This window comes from Balaenoptera acutorostrata, chromosome 4, assembly GCF_949987535.1.
Source record: "Balaenoptera acutorostrata chromosome 4, mBalAcu1.1, whole genome shotgun sequence".
NCBI lineage: Eukaryota > Metazoa > Chordata > Mammalia > Artiodactyla > Balaenopteridae > Balaenoptera > Balaenoptera acutorostrata.
The window spans coordinates 26,943,496-26,957,386 of record NC_080067.1 but is presented as its reverse complement, the minus strand read 5'-3'; the positions used below and the strand labels follow the sequence as shown (position 1 = coordinate 26,957,386).

The 13,891-nt window shown below is 53.4% G+C and overlaps 1 protein-coding gene across 1 annotated transcript in view; it reads right to left on the bottom strand.

Moving 5' to 3' along the window:
- The window catches only part of SPSB4 (splA/ryanodine receptor domain and SOCS box containing 4), an 86,131-nt gene extending 76,296 nt beyond the window's left edge, over positions 1-9,835 (bottom strand). Inside the window, exon 1 of the mRNA XM_057544860.1 lies at positions 9,213-9,835. The gene's annotated coding sequence lies outside the window, so the exon portion shown is untranslated. The remainder of the gene's footprint in view (positions 1-9,212) is intronic.
- Between the last annotated feature and the right edge of the window lie 4,056 nt (positions 9,836-13,891).

Sequence of the window (13,891 nt, the reverse complement as noted above, 5' to 3'; positions counted from 1 at the left end):
CATCTTGTCCTCTGAAAGCTCTGGCCTCTCTTTCCTTGAAAGTTCTCGCTTACTCTGGTTTTATCCCTGCTCGTTAGCTAACTGACTCACGCTGGCTGTGTGATGCCCGCTTTTATAATTAACAGAAGATGGTTTTGTTTCAGTGTCCCCTTACCAGCATCACTGTGTCTTCTCTTCTCCTCCATTCATCTCTGCTGCAAATGGACATCAGCCAAATTTGAACCAAACTGAATTTAATATGTCTGACAATGATTTTTTTACTCAATAAATTAATAGACTTCAAAACAAAAAACAAGATCTAATCAAAAAACAGAACAGGGCCTCTCACGGTGCTGACTGCAAGCAGTTCTGTGGCCCACACGGGACATTTCTTAGGGACATTGCTTTATCCTTGTGCACACCATGCCAACTTTGGAGCTGTTGAAAGACACCTGTAACATATTTGAAAGCAGCGGCCAAGCAGCAGCCCCAGAGGAGACCATGCTGGGTCATGGAGGGCACGGTGCTTTCCCTTCTGGCCTCCCGGCCTCTGCCCCATCAGTGGCAGGCGGGGGCCTCAAAAGCTGCCCACCCTGGCGATGATGGAGTGGACACACAGCAGCCCTTTGCTACTCCCCCCAAGACAGGACCCAGAATGGAGTGCTCATGTCCACTAATGGCCATCCACTAAGGAAAATTAGTGACAGCACCATATAACGAAGGGCAGGATTTGAATCCCTTCCTGTCCATTGGGCCCTGGCAAGGGCTTACCCTCTCTGAGACTCATCTGAAAAGTGCTCTAACTATGTGCTAAGCTTGCCTGTCTTTGCAAGGATCAGGGGAGACATCTGTAAAGTCTGAAATGGCACAGGGCACCTGGGAGGCACCGAGTAAATGTTAAGTGCTCCTTTAAACTGTGTATGTCCTCCGACATTGCCATTTCAGCACCTGAATGCATCCTAAAGAAACACCAGGGCGTGCACTAGGATTCAGCTACAGAAGCAAAGGGCAGCATGGTTCATAGAACCAAAAGGTGGAGATCAATGTAAATGCTCACAATAGGGGGCTATAACTTTTTCATGGGGTCCCCAGCTTCCAGCCAGATCTACTCTGCCTGCACCCAGCTGGGACGTTGCCTCTGCAGTCCTCGCCCCAGAGAAGTTCCAGCTCCTATGGTCTCCTGCAACTGTGACTGAACTAACAAATGAATAAAAGACGGGCTAAGGGGCTTCCCTGGTGGTGCAGTGGTTGAGAATCTGCCTGCTAATGCAGGGCACACGGGTTCGAGCCCTGGTCTGGGAAGATCCCACATGCCGCGGAGCAGCTAAGCCCGTGAGCCACAATTACTGAGCCTGCGCGTCTGGAGCCTGTGCTCCGCAACAAGAGAGGCCACGACAGTGAGAGGCCCGTGCACAGCGATGAAGAGTCGCCCCCGCTCGCTGCAACTGGAGAAAGCCCTCGCACAGAAACAAAGACCCAACACAGCCAAAAAAAATATATAAATAAATTAATTAATTAAAAAAAAAAAAGACGGGCTAAGCAACTTGGTTTTACTCCCCATGGAACCTGTCAAAGGCAGTGGTCAGGATCAGAAGCCAGAGCTGGGAGACAGGGAGTTACTAATGCAGATTCCCAACCCCTAAACCGGAGTCACAGGTCAATCTTCATGTCTTTGTCCAGGCAGTTGGGACCCCCCAGTCCTTCCTTCCTCACCTCCCCAATTCAGCCTGAGAGCCCCACCTCCTCCAGGAAGCCCGCCCTGATCCCCCAGGGTCTCTAGGTGCCTGCCTCACACTTTTGTCACCCCTGAGCCAGCCACGACTTTCTGGTCCACTGATGTGCATTTTTCTACCTTGAGGGGCATTCCTCTGGGGACAGGAAGCTCTCCCCTGGGCTTCTTCACCACCCCCCACCCAACCCCACCTAGCACATATAATACAAACAAGCATGGTGCTTTGGAAGACAGGGCAGAATACATGTATGGATGTGAAGAGGAGATTCTGGGCTTCAGTAAGTTCTCACGTTCTGCTCTCTCTAGAGGATTCAGCAGGGAAAGGGCCGGGGCTGGAGTCAGGAGATGAGAGCACGGGTCCCAGTTCTCCACTAACACAGTCACTGCCTCTGAGCCGCTGACCCTGAGCTGTATCCAGTCTGCCCCTTGTTATATACTGCTGTGCACCCTTCCTGCTCCCAGCCTCATTTATTCTTTCAACAAACACTTGGTGGATGGCTGTCACGTGCCAGGCTCTGTGAGGCTGAGAGCTAGGGACACGCAGCCGTGGACAAGTCAGGCTCAGCCCCTGCCCTCTCTCTCCAGACAGAGGGAGCGGGTACTGGTCACCTTTCTCCTCTTGTCTCCACCACAGCTCTTGGCGCTGGGCCAGGCACAGAGGAGATACCACAGAGTCTAACTTCCTGGTAGGAATAACATTGTCTCTCAACCCAGCAAGCAGAGAGCATACTGAACAATGCCTCCATCACATTTCCTCAAACCAAACTTAATTTCTTAGGCCATGCTTAGATGGGGATGCTTAATGACATTATCTGGAAGGATCCGCCCCAGGGCTTCAGTGATGGCTGAGCAAGGAAACAAAAACTCAGATTGCCAATTGCCCTTCCCAGGATGCTGGTGGGTATTGCAACCTGACAGGGGAAATGAGGAGACACGAAGCGTGGATGTGGCACTTCTTAAGGAGCCTCAACGGTTTGCAAGGTGTGACACTCAGTCTTCAGAGGCCCAGGACCCAAAATCCCATTCTCGAAGTCTTGTCTGCTGGACTCAGCCAGGCACGGGGTCTGCCAGGAGACAGGACTGCCGCAGGATTGATAATGACTCGGTGAAATGCCCTCCATTCAATGCGGCCTGTGGCTTTGGACTTGCTGGGGTAGGGGTTGGGGGCGGATTTCATTCCTTCATTGAACCAGCAGTAACGGTGCCTCCCTGGGGATCTGAGGCTACAGGAAAGTGTAAGACCCGATCACTTCCCTCCTGGGAGAGCTCACGCCAAAGGGGTCAGACCCAGCGACAGGTCTGAATAATGACAAGGACTGTAAAAAGCAGTGCACTTTGATACCACTTGAATTCCTATAATAGACTGCATATTGGTTTCAACTATATACGACACCACTTGTAAAAATGCAAAGCTGACCTAATCACGCTCCCTGCTTAAAATCCTTCACAGGCTCTCCACAGCTTTCAGGATAAAGTACACACTCCTAGCCCTAACCCTCCCCAAATGCTCCCTGATGCTTCCCTGGCCCATCTCCCTCTGTGAAGCCCTTCACGGCATCCCCACTAACCTGCGTGTCCTGACCCTCTGCTGCCTTCACCCCTTCCCCCTCCCTTGCACACCCCTCCACATACACACACCTGGGGAATTCATTCTACTCGGGTATCAGTGCCCCTGGGGAGCTCCCCATCCCATGCCCTCAGAGCCCCTGCACCTGTCTCCATCACAGACTTATCACGAGGGGCCCTAATGTCTCCTCAGCTGCCTCCCTCCCACCAGACGGGGGACAATGCAAGAACAGGGGCTGGGTCTCCTCACCGGAGTCCCCAGGACTCTGCAGGGCTCTGGCTCAGAGAAAGTGGTGGATGCACAAGCACGAGCAAAGAAATAAAAGCAACCTGCCACTTTAGAAAGAACCTCCACCGAGGCATGACTAGGAGAGCAGAGCTCCCTGAGCTCGGGCAACTCATTTGCATTTTCAGCCCTCAATTTTCACCTCTGTGCAATGGTGCCAACGGTACCCACTTGGACCTGGTTCGGCTGGGATGTTTCTAAGATTTTCTTCGTGCAAATATTAAGTAGAGAGGCTATTCTACTAAAAGATGCTGATTCAGAATGAACCTGTCAGTGGTGAATGAGCTAAAGAACCTCCAAGCTTTTATTCACAGGCGTCCATTAACTTTGCTCTCTGTACACATGCATGGAGCTCGTACGACACTAGGCTGGGCAGGCCCTTTCTTCCCAGGAGAGCTATCTGTCCAGCTCCAGGTGGAACCATCTCACGCCCATCTTCCTGGAGTGTGAATCAATGAGGCTTCCCCGTGCCTCTCCTTCTTGTGGGGTTTCCATGGGAATCTTCCCACGCGTGACTGAGCCAGGAGCCCCCAGGGCGGAAGCTCAGGCTGTCAGCCAGCAAGGAACGCAGGGGATGGGATGGAGGAGGTGTGCTGGGCGGTGACCAAGCCAGCGTGCTCTGCCAAGTCATTTGAAAGAGACACACCTCCAAGGCAGGAAGGCCAGAGGCCCTATTTCCACGTGCATTCCTGGCGGGTCTGGTCATCGCTCCAGCTGCCCCTGTGCCCTGTGCCCCAAGCACACGTGGGTAGTTCTGCAGGACAGCTGGCCTCTGTGAGACCCAGCATGGCTCAGGCTGGAGCAGAGCTAGGAGAAAGGGGCCAGGGTGGGTGCTGCATGACGGGACCCTCTTGGATCAACTTCTATGAAGAAAACACAATGATCTTCATGTCTGGCCCATCATTTATCTCATGAGCCGAACTTTGCCCACTTAGTATAACTGGTTGTCTGAAAACTCGGGATGCCTGAATGAAAAGGGAAACTCAGGCTTGGTCTAGGAGACCATAGTAGGAACCTGCTGGGATATCTGCAGGTCCCTCTGTTAAGCTTCAGCTGTCTCTGGGAGCATTTTTGCGATACCAGGGTGGGGGAGGGGCGGGGGGGCATTGTTGGAGAGGAAGAGGGGATGGAGAGGAAGTGGGGAGACAGGGAGACCCAGAGAGAGAGAGAGGAGAGGGAGGGAGCCCCAGGGAGCAGAGAGCCACTCTGGCCCCGGGAATCTGTGTGACCTGCGCATCTCACAGAATGCGGCTGACAGGTGAGAGGCCTCTGCGGACTCAGCCCCACTATTTTCTGGAGAAGTCAGAGCTCCAGGCTCACTCATAAGTGACTTTTCACAGCACTGAAAGCCAGGTGGGATACTTGGGAACTGCTCTGGGCCTCCCCCTCTGCACACACCAGCACATGGAGGTGTAGCGCTCGGGGCAGTCTCCCGCCACCTCTCGGCTCTGAGGTCCCCCTGGCTGGCCTCATAAACGGGGCACACCCACTGCCGCACCTTCAGGGCCTGCTGCTCCCTCCCTGCGTGCATCTTCTCTTACAACCGGCATTTCCAGCCCTCTGTGGATCCTCGCAAACTGAGCCTCCAGCCCCGCTTTCTCTCCTCAGCACCAGACCCACCTATCCCAAGGCCTCTGGCCACACCAGACGAGGGGCTCCTTCAAACGACCTTGTAAAGCCAGCTGGTCTCTTTCCCCTTGGACACGCCCACCCACTCTAGATATCACACGTGGGGTTTCGGGGGCCACTGGCACCTCAGAATCTACACGCCCAGGACTGAAAGCAGCCTCTCCCCTCTCCGGCAAACCAGGTTCCTCTCTCGTCCCCATTTCTGCCATGGATCCCCCTGTCTCTCAGTCTCCCTCAATGCTTTCAGCTCTCCCTCAATTCAGATCTTGCCTGGATTACTACAATGGTCTCCCATTGGGGCTCCCTGACTCCAGTCTGTGGCCCCCAAACCACCCTCCATGCTGCCACAGGGTAAATCTGACCAAGGCACACACACACCTTTTGTTCAACTCTCCAGGTGGCTTCTCCAGGGAGAAGCCGCACCCCTTAGCTTGACATATAAGAGTCCTTAAGACCTGTTCTTGCTTACTTCTCCCACGCCTAGTCTCCCAGCACGGCCCCCATCAGACCAGTCATAGCAGACTGCCCTGAGAGACCATATCCTGCCCATACCTTGGCCTCCGGGGGCCTTCCCACCTTCCCTTGCCTGGCTGACAGTCATTCATTCTCCTCCCACCCGCATGCGGGGCCGGGCACTCTCTGTGGCGTCCCTCCATCCCCCTTCGGCCTCGTCCTGCATCCACAGCTGTCTTCTGCACCCCGTGCTACATTTCTTGCTGGCGAGGTCAGCACCCAGCCAGTCTCTATCTCCTACCAGCACCGTACCGGCATCTGCTACCTCTGTCTGCATTAGAAAGCACTTCTCAGACTGAAGAAGAAACTTCCACTCCACACCTCTTGTATAGTTTGCATTTTTAACAACAAACATTTTTCTTTCGTAACTTTTCTTTCATTTTTCTTTCATAACATTTTAAATGGGGGTTAACTCAATATGCGTAGCAAAAAATCACATGCAATCAACACTGCCCTGGAAAGTTCTTCTGAACAAGGTTCATGATACCCAATTTGGGTCTGCCATCCTCTTTCCCAAGGGGTTCTGCACAGACAACTCTTTTTCCTCCAGCTTCAGAACGGATACAGCCAGTGAGACTTATTTAGGGACCACATTTTATTTAAAATATTTTATTTAAAATGGGGACTTCCCTGATGGTCCAGTGGTTAAGACTCTGCACTTCCACTGCAGTTGGGCGTGGGTTCGTTCCCTGGTTGGGGAACTAAGATCCCGCATGCCACGCGACGTGGCCAAAAATAAAATAAAATGTGTTGCTGTTTTATTTAACTTTTTTGTTGTTGATCTTTCTTGCCAAGTATGTTTGGTTATGTTCACATAAGTTAAGTGCATGTATTTATGTACTTATTTTTTTAAATGACTCAGGCAGAGACTTCTGGTAGCTTTGCTCCAGGTACCTTCACACCCCCTGATCTTCTACACCGAGTGGCCTGTTCTACCTGCCGGGCTGCCTGAGACCCTTCATTCCTGTCCCAATAGAGAAGGGGCCTTTCAAGAACCTGGCTATGTTACAACAGGTCAGGCAACTCGGGGAGAATCAATTAGCCCCCATATGGTGAATGGTACTAGGTCTTTTCCCAGAGGAATGGGGAGCTCTGCACTGGCCCAGGTCTCGGCCACTTTCTGGGGTAGAAGCAAAGCCTCCCAAGGACAGGCCTGTCTAAATGAGGAGAAGGAGCCAGTCTTAAAAAAGCCAAGGGAAAAAGTCCTTGGAGTGTTGGAGCAAAACCAAAAAGGCCAGGGTGTGGAGGGTAATGAGAGAGGCAAACAGTGAGAAAGGGGTGAAGGAAGCAGTAACCAGACCCAGAGGGCCCTGGGGGCACCTAGATTTTACACCCTGGCAACCTCGAGGACGTTCTAAGACTGGGAGGGATTTGATCTATTTTATATTTTTAAAAGATGTTTCTGATAAATTATTATTATTTGCTAATCTGATATGTGAAAAATTGTACCTTATTGTAGTTTTAATTTACATCTTTCTTACTGAGTGAGGTAGAGCAGCTTGTCTTATGTTTGTTATTTCAATTTTATTTTGTGCATGTGAACTGTTAATGGTCTTTGTCTGTTTTTGCTCTTTTTCTTCTTGACTTGAGAACATTTTTACACATTAAAGAGATGAGTCCTTTGTGACAGGAGTGACGATTCTCTCCCCAGTTTGTCATATGTCTTTTAACTGTTTCTGGTGATGTCCCTGTAGATTTTCTTTTTATATAATTGAGTTTATCAGTCTTTGAAATAAAATAGAAATACAGACTGGAGAGATATTTGAGTGGAATGGCCAGCAAGTTGAATTTTGTTTGCTGTTTGCCAAAAGTGGCTTAAATTCCTTTTATTAGTACTTTTAAAGGAAGTTTAAAAAATGGAATCAATCAGAGGGTATGTATCTCAAGAGGATTATGCCCTTGTGTCAAGCACGTTCATATCATGTTACTGACACCGTCTTTCTACAAACTCCATTAATCAGTAGCCCTTTTTGAAAAATGAAGGTGTGGGAGAAGAGGAGGGATTCCCCCATCAGCCTCAGTGACAGAGGCTGCAGGATTTTGTTGGAGGATAGAGGCACCAAGGTGGGAAAACAGAGGGAGAGACGGGAGAGGGGAGAGACGTAGTGCACTGATGCTTCTTCCCTCGGTGCGATGACCTCCTGGAAGGGGGGAGGGGCAACTCCTGGATTCTCCTTTTAATAGCGTTTTTCTGAGGCTCAGGCACGCCTTCCTGATTTATGCTCATCGATTGCAGGAGGACAGAAGGTGCATGGAGGAGGGAGGCTCAGATTCCTAGAGAGGAGAGAACTCCTACCTTCACCCCCCCAAACTCCCCCAGGAGGAGGATGGGGCAGACGAGGAAACTGAGCTGGGAGAGATGAGAGTACTTGCCCAAGGTCACACCGCGGGCTGGTGATGGAGGCGGAATTCGAACTCAAGCCTTACTCCAGAGCCGAGAGCTCCCCAACTCCTAGCGCTGGCGGCCCAGAAGTGCCCTCCTCTCCTTTCCAGTCCGCAACAGCCCACGCTCCGCCATCCGGGAGGCGGGAGCAGCCACTCCCCCCCGCTTCTCCCGCCAGGGAGAGGTCCTGGGCTCGCGTCCCCTCCTGGCTCCGAGCCCGTGGCGCGTCTTGCGCTACCCGGGCGGACACATTTACCGCGCTCCAAGCTCTGGCCTCCTCCCTCCTTCCCAGACCCCACCCCCACCCCCTGCCCGTGACTCACGCAGCACGCGACCCCCTCCCTTCCTAAGCATCGCCAAGTTTGTCTCCAAGCGAGGCCTGGAACTGGCCCCAAGCAGCGACAGGACCGGGCGACAAGCCTCACTATCCAGCGTCAAGAGTAAACGATAACAGCCACCACTTCACCAGCGCCCACTGCGTGCCGGGCGCTTGATTTCCACCGCTCCGAACCGCCCCCGCCCCCCACCAACCCAGATGAACAGACCCCTGGAAATTACTGTCCCCAATACATACACGAGAGAGCTGCTGCAGCTCTGGAAAGTTGGATAACACGCTTGGGCTCACACAGCTAATAATAATGCTGGCTAACATTTGATCGAGTATTTCCTATGTGCCAGGAACAGGTCCACGTACATTACGAGGACCACCCCACAGATCTTACCAATAGCCCTGTTAAAAGGGTACCATTATCATCCCCATCCTATGGATGAGGAAATCGAGGTTTGGCGCCTTGCCCAAGGTCACCCAGCCAGTGAATGACAGATCATGGACCCAAACCCAGGCAGGGTGACTGGGGGGCGGGGGTAGTTTTTTGTGCTGTCTCCATTACGCAGAAAAGCAGCGGGCTTCGAACCTATGGCACCAGGGGCCGGCCCTCAACGCCCCAAGGCTGCGCGCAAACCAACCAGGTCGGACTGCCACAGCCCGCAGAGAGGAATTCCCGGGGACCTGGACAGGACCCACGCCAGGAGCGCCGGCTGTGGCGAGTGCCGGCCCGCACGAGGTCCGCGCGGCCAGATCTCGGCTCCCGCGCGCCCCTCACCAGAAGATGGAGAATACTCACCATAAAAGAGAGGGCAAGCGCCTGCCCTGGAGGAATCGCCAGCGCTGGCAGGTCCTGGACTGCCGGGGGAGGCGTCTGCAGCCGCTGCCGCCCACTCAGGGGCGCCCGAGCGACCCCGAAGATGCCGGCTGGCCCCCCGGGGCCAGGGGCGCGTCCTCACGGCCCGTGCCCAGGAGCAGCGCCCCTTCTGCCCAGCAGGGTGGCCTGGAGTTGGAGCTTTCTTGGGAAGTTGGCGCTCCGGCGCGGCGGGAGGGCGCAGGAGGCTGGGTGGGAGTGGGGAAGCGCCTTTCTGCGCGGATCCCGGGGGCGCGCCAAGGCCCGCGCTCCAGCGGTTTCTAAGCTCCGCGCCAGACCCGGAGGGCGGCGAGTCCTGAGCTCAGGGCGCACGGGCCGCGCCTCGGCCTCCGGCCCCTGGCGCGCCCTGCGACTTCCCCCGCGCCCTGGGCGCACGCATTGGTGGTTGGAGCTGGGGCCCGGGACCGGGCTACGGTGCGCTCATCGCCCTCCCCAGGGGCTGGGCGCCTTTGTGCGCGGGGCGCGTCGGCCGCCGCGGCCAGCTCTGGATGCTGCAGCCGCCGCCGCCTCCCCCTCTTCCTCCGCCGCCGCCCGCTCCCCGCCTTCCCGGCCGGCCCGGAGGCTGCAGCTGAAAGCCGATCCGGCTGAGCTCATCCCTGAAGGCCACTAATCCAATAGCCGCGGAAGGCGCGGCCGCCGGGAACGCCCCTTCCCCCACCATCCCGCGTCCCGGCCCGTCCCAGCTCGGGCCGCTGCCTGCGCCGCCACCTTCCCGAGGCCACCAGCTGGCGGGAGAGGGAAGTGGAGCCCGCGCCCGCGTCCCCGTGCCGAGTCGGCGCGGTCGCCATTCACCAGCCCGCTAGCCCGCGCACTCCCTCACTCACGCACTCATTCATGCGCGCCCCTCCCTATTCATTCAAGAGCTCCGGGAGCGCCGGGGTGGGTACCCCTGAGCTGGAAGGGACACACACACAGTCACTCGGCAGCTTTGCTGTCTTTACCCAATGCATGTGGGAAATAGCAGCCGGGGAAAGGTCGTGGTTTAATAACCTCTTGCTCAGACACGTGTCCACACTTTATTTTTTAAGATCAGGATCCAACTCATCTTCTAAAGTCCAATTTCATACCGCACCTGCTTCACGGAGCCTTCCCCGCCCACCCGAGGCGCAAGTAGGTGGGTCTCTCTACTCTGCCTGCTACCAGCGCTGAAGGTGGGCAGCCTCTTTGCCAGCAGGCGCAGAGAGATAAGGAAGAGGGCGTGGCCAGAGCGGAGGCCAAGCGAGTGCTTGTAGCATCAGTGCTTCCTTGGGGATATTGAAAGTTACTGGTCTGGGTGCCTTCGTCTCTGCTCCCAGAGTTGACCTCAGTTCATTCCACAGTCATTTGGTCTGACCCCAGCCCTCTCTGTGCCAGGTACCAAAGAGCCTCGATGCAGAGCGCCCATTCATCTGGGACACAGGCAAGTAAAGGCAATCCAACCTAGTGCGAGAAATGTTTTGATGGCGGCTCTGGGGCTCCTTTCCCAGACTGGGAAGGGCAGTCTGGAATTAGCTCCTGGAGGGAGAGGGATGGGATGGTCACCTGGCTAGGTTCCTATCACAGCACAGAGCCTATGGTATGACTGGAATGTAAACAATAAGGTAAGATGTAGCTGGAGGGATGGACAGTGGCTAGGGTCTTAGGAGCCATCCAAAGAGTTTGACCGTTCCCCCAAGATTAGTTGAGGCCTTTAACCAGGGTAATATTTTGTCAGATTTGCATTCTATAAAGATCTCTCAGTAGCAGAGTGGGTGGATGGAGGAAATCAGCTTGGAAGCTACTGAAATAGTCCAAGCAAAAGATGATGCCTCATAAACCAGGGTAGCCGTGGTGGGATGGCCAAAGGGTGTATTGATCAAGAATTTGTTGCACTTATCCTATTGTTTTGTCATTGCCTGTCTGTATGTCTGTCTCCCTCCTAAGGCTGTGAACCCCCTCAAAGGGCAAGAATACATTTTATACATCTCTGGATTCCCTGTACCCAGCACAGAACAGACATTGAGTAAATATGATTTGAACTGACCCGAGTGGCAGTTCTGACGTACATTCACACTTACTGTATTTTGGGGGTCTCCACAGCAGGCCTTTCTAACCCCCATCAGGAAACTCTTGCAGCACCTACTCTGCAAGTTACTAAGGGGGCTATGGACACAGGTTGGGGACAAGAAAAGAAAATCTGGGGAAAAAAGATACAGAAGCAAAGGGGAATTGAAAGAAGACTTTCAGTGGTTTCTCCACCTGAACCTAATCTGGCTGACGGGGTCGGGGAGGGGGATGCCCATCACTTGCCCTCTTTGCTGGAAACATGACAACAGCTTCAAGGACAAGATGCTGAAGGAGAAATAGCCACAATTTGAGAAACTAACTTCCCTCTCCCTTGGGGGCTCCAGATAGGTTCACCGTACTGACTCTTCCAAATATGCCTTAGGCCCAAAGGAGTGGCCACAAGAGCACCCCAAGCGTCCCTGCAGGCCCTAAAATACTCCAGCCCCTGGATACCAGGTGAAGCAATTTGTCATTTTGGGAGAAGCCAGAATAACCTGGCTATTAAAACTCTTCACATTGAAGTAAGCAGCCTCTAAGATGTCTCCAGCAATCTCTGCCTCTTGGTTTCACACCTTTGTGTGACCCCTCCTCTTAGGTGTGGGCTGGCCTCATGCACTTGCTTCTCACCAAGAGAATAATGTGGAAGTGATGGATGACCCATCCAAGATTAGGTTATAAAAAGACTGTGGCTTCTACTTTGAGCATTCTCTCTCTCTGTCTCTCTCTCTCTCTCTCTCTCACTTACTTTTGAATTAGCTCTCTGGGAGAAGCAAGCTGCTATATGCTGAAGCAGCCTTGTGGAGAGGCCCATGTGGTGGGGACAGAGGCCTGCCAACAACTCACTTCAACTTCTAAGTGAGCGAACTTAGGAGCAGATCTCAGCCCCCAGTCCCAGCTGAGCCTTCATATGAGACTGCAGCCCTTGTCTGACACCTTGACTGCAAGTTCATGAGAAACCTTGAATCAGAGACATTCAGCTACACTGTGCCCAGATTCCTGACCACAGAAACTGTAAAAGAATAAATGTTTATTGTATTAAGCTGCTCATTTGGGGGGTAATTTCTTGTGCAGCAATAGATAACTCATGCAAGATGTTCTTAACTGTCCAAGGTTGATTCAAAAAATAAACCCTCAAAGAACTAGCCAGTGTCACTCCAAAGAAAACACAATATTTCATGGGTATGGCCAGGCAGCCTTTGGGTTTAATTTCAATTCAGACTCTTTGGGTCTTAGCTTTCTCATTGTAAAATGGGGACAGAAGAATTTCCTGAGTATGATTGTGTTGTAGCACGTTACGTACATAGTAGCTGCTCAGTAAGTCTTTTTCTCCTACTTATGAGCAGTAGGTGAAGACCTGCAGCATTCTTGGAGTTCTTGGGCTAAGGCGAAGTCATGCCTAGAGCAGAAGGTCCACTGGGGGCTGCTACAGTCAGGGGTCCAGAACCTCTGTTTGTAATGCAAAGCTGTGAACCCCACCATTTGCTTGCCTCTTCTCCCAAGCGGCTTAGAATCTACTTACCAGGTTTCAGCAACCTTGGTCTCCTTCTCAGTCTTCCAAAAGTATCAACTGTAGTTTAATAGAAGGTGAGGAAAAACCGTCAGTACTGAGAAATTCTGGCACTTGAGGCTTGCTCCGAGGAGATGCATGCCAGGGAGGAGAAGGGTGATGTGTGCTGTCGGCACATCTTCTGCCCTCCCTCAGAGGAAACCCCATTTGAGCCCAGCCTACAGTGTGGGGTTGCCCATAAGGGGCCCTCCTCTCTGGTCCTCTCTACAGCTCACTCACCACCATCTCTATCCCCAACTGCTGCAGCGCCTCCTTACTTCTTTTTTTTTTTTTTTTTAACAATTTTTTTTTTTTTTTAATGGGAATTATTTATTTATTTATTTATGGCTGTGTTGGGTTTTCGTTTACTGTGCGAGGGCTTTCTCTAGTTGCGGCAAGTGGGGGCCACTCTTCATCGCAGTGCGCGGGCCTCTCACTATCGCGGCCTCTCCCGTTGCGGAGCACAGGCTCCAGACGCGCAGGCTCAGCAACTGTGGCTCACGGACCTAGTTGCTCCGCGGCATGTGGGATCCTCCCAGACCAGGGCTCGAACCCGTGTCCCCTGCATTGGCAGGCAGATTCTCAACCACTGCGCCACCAGGGAAGCCCAACGCCTCCTTACTTCTGCTCCACAGCTAGAGCTGGCTTCTCAAAGTGAAAGTCACCCCTGCCGCCCCCTTCAGAGAATGGCCCACAGGGTGGTTTTCCCACTTCTTAGCTGATTCTGGCTCCTGCGTGCTAGTCTCATTTTCCTGCACCCTTGCTCTGGGCCAGGCCACCTCTGAGCAACTCCAGGGAACCAAGCTTCCTCCCTGACATCATCCTTCACACACACTGACCTTTCCCCCTGGCACAGACTTTGCCCAGGTAACTCCAATTCTCTGCCTGTATGCATGCCCCCTCCTCCAGGAAGCCTTCCTGAAAGCCTAGTCTCGGTGTACCCCCTCCTGTGTGTGCCCTCTGGCCTGTGTCCTCTCTCAGGGCCCCAATTCCACTGTTGCTGCTGCCTCTTTTCTTTCCATCCTCCCCTCCC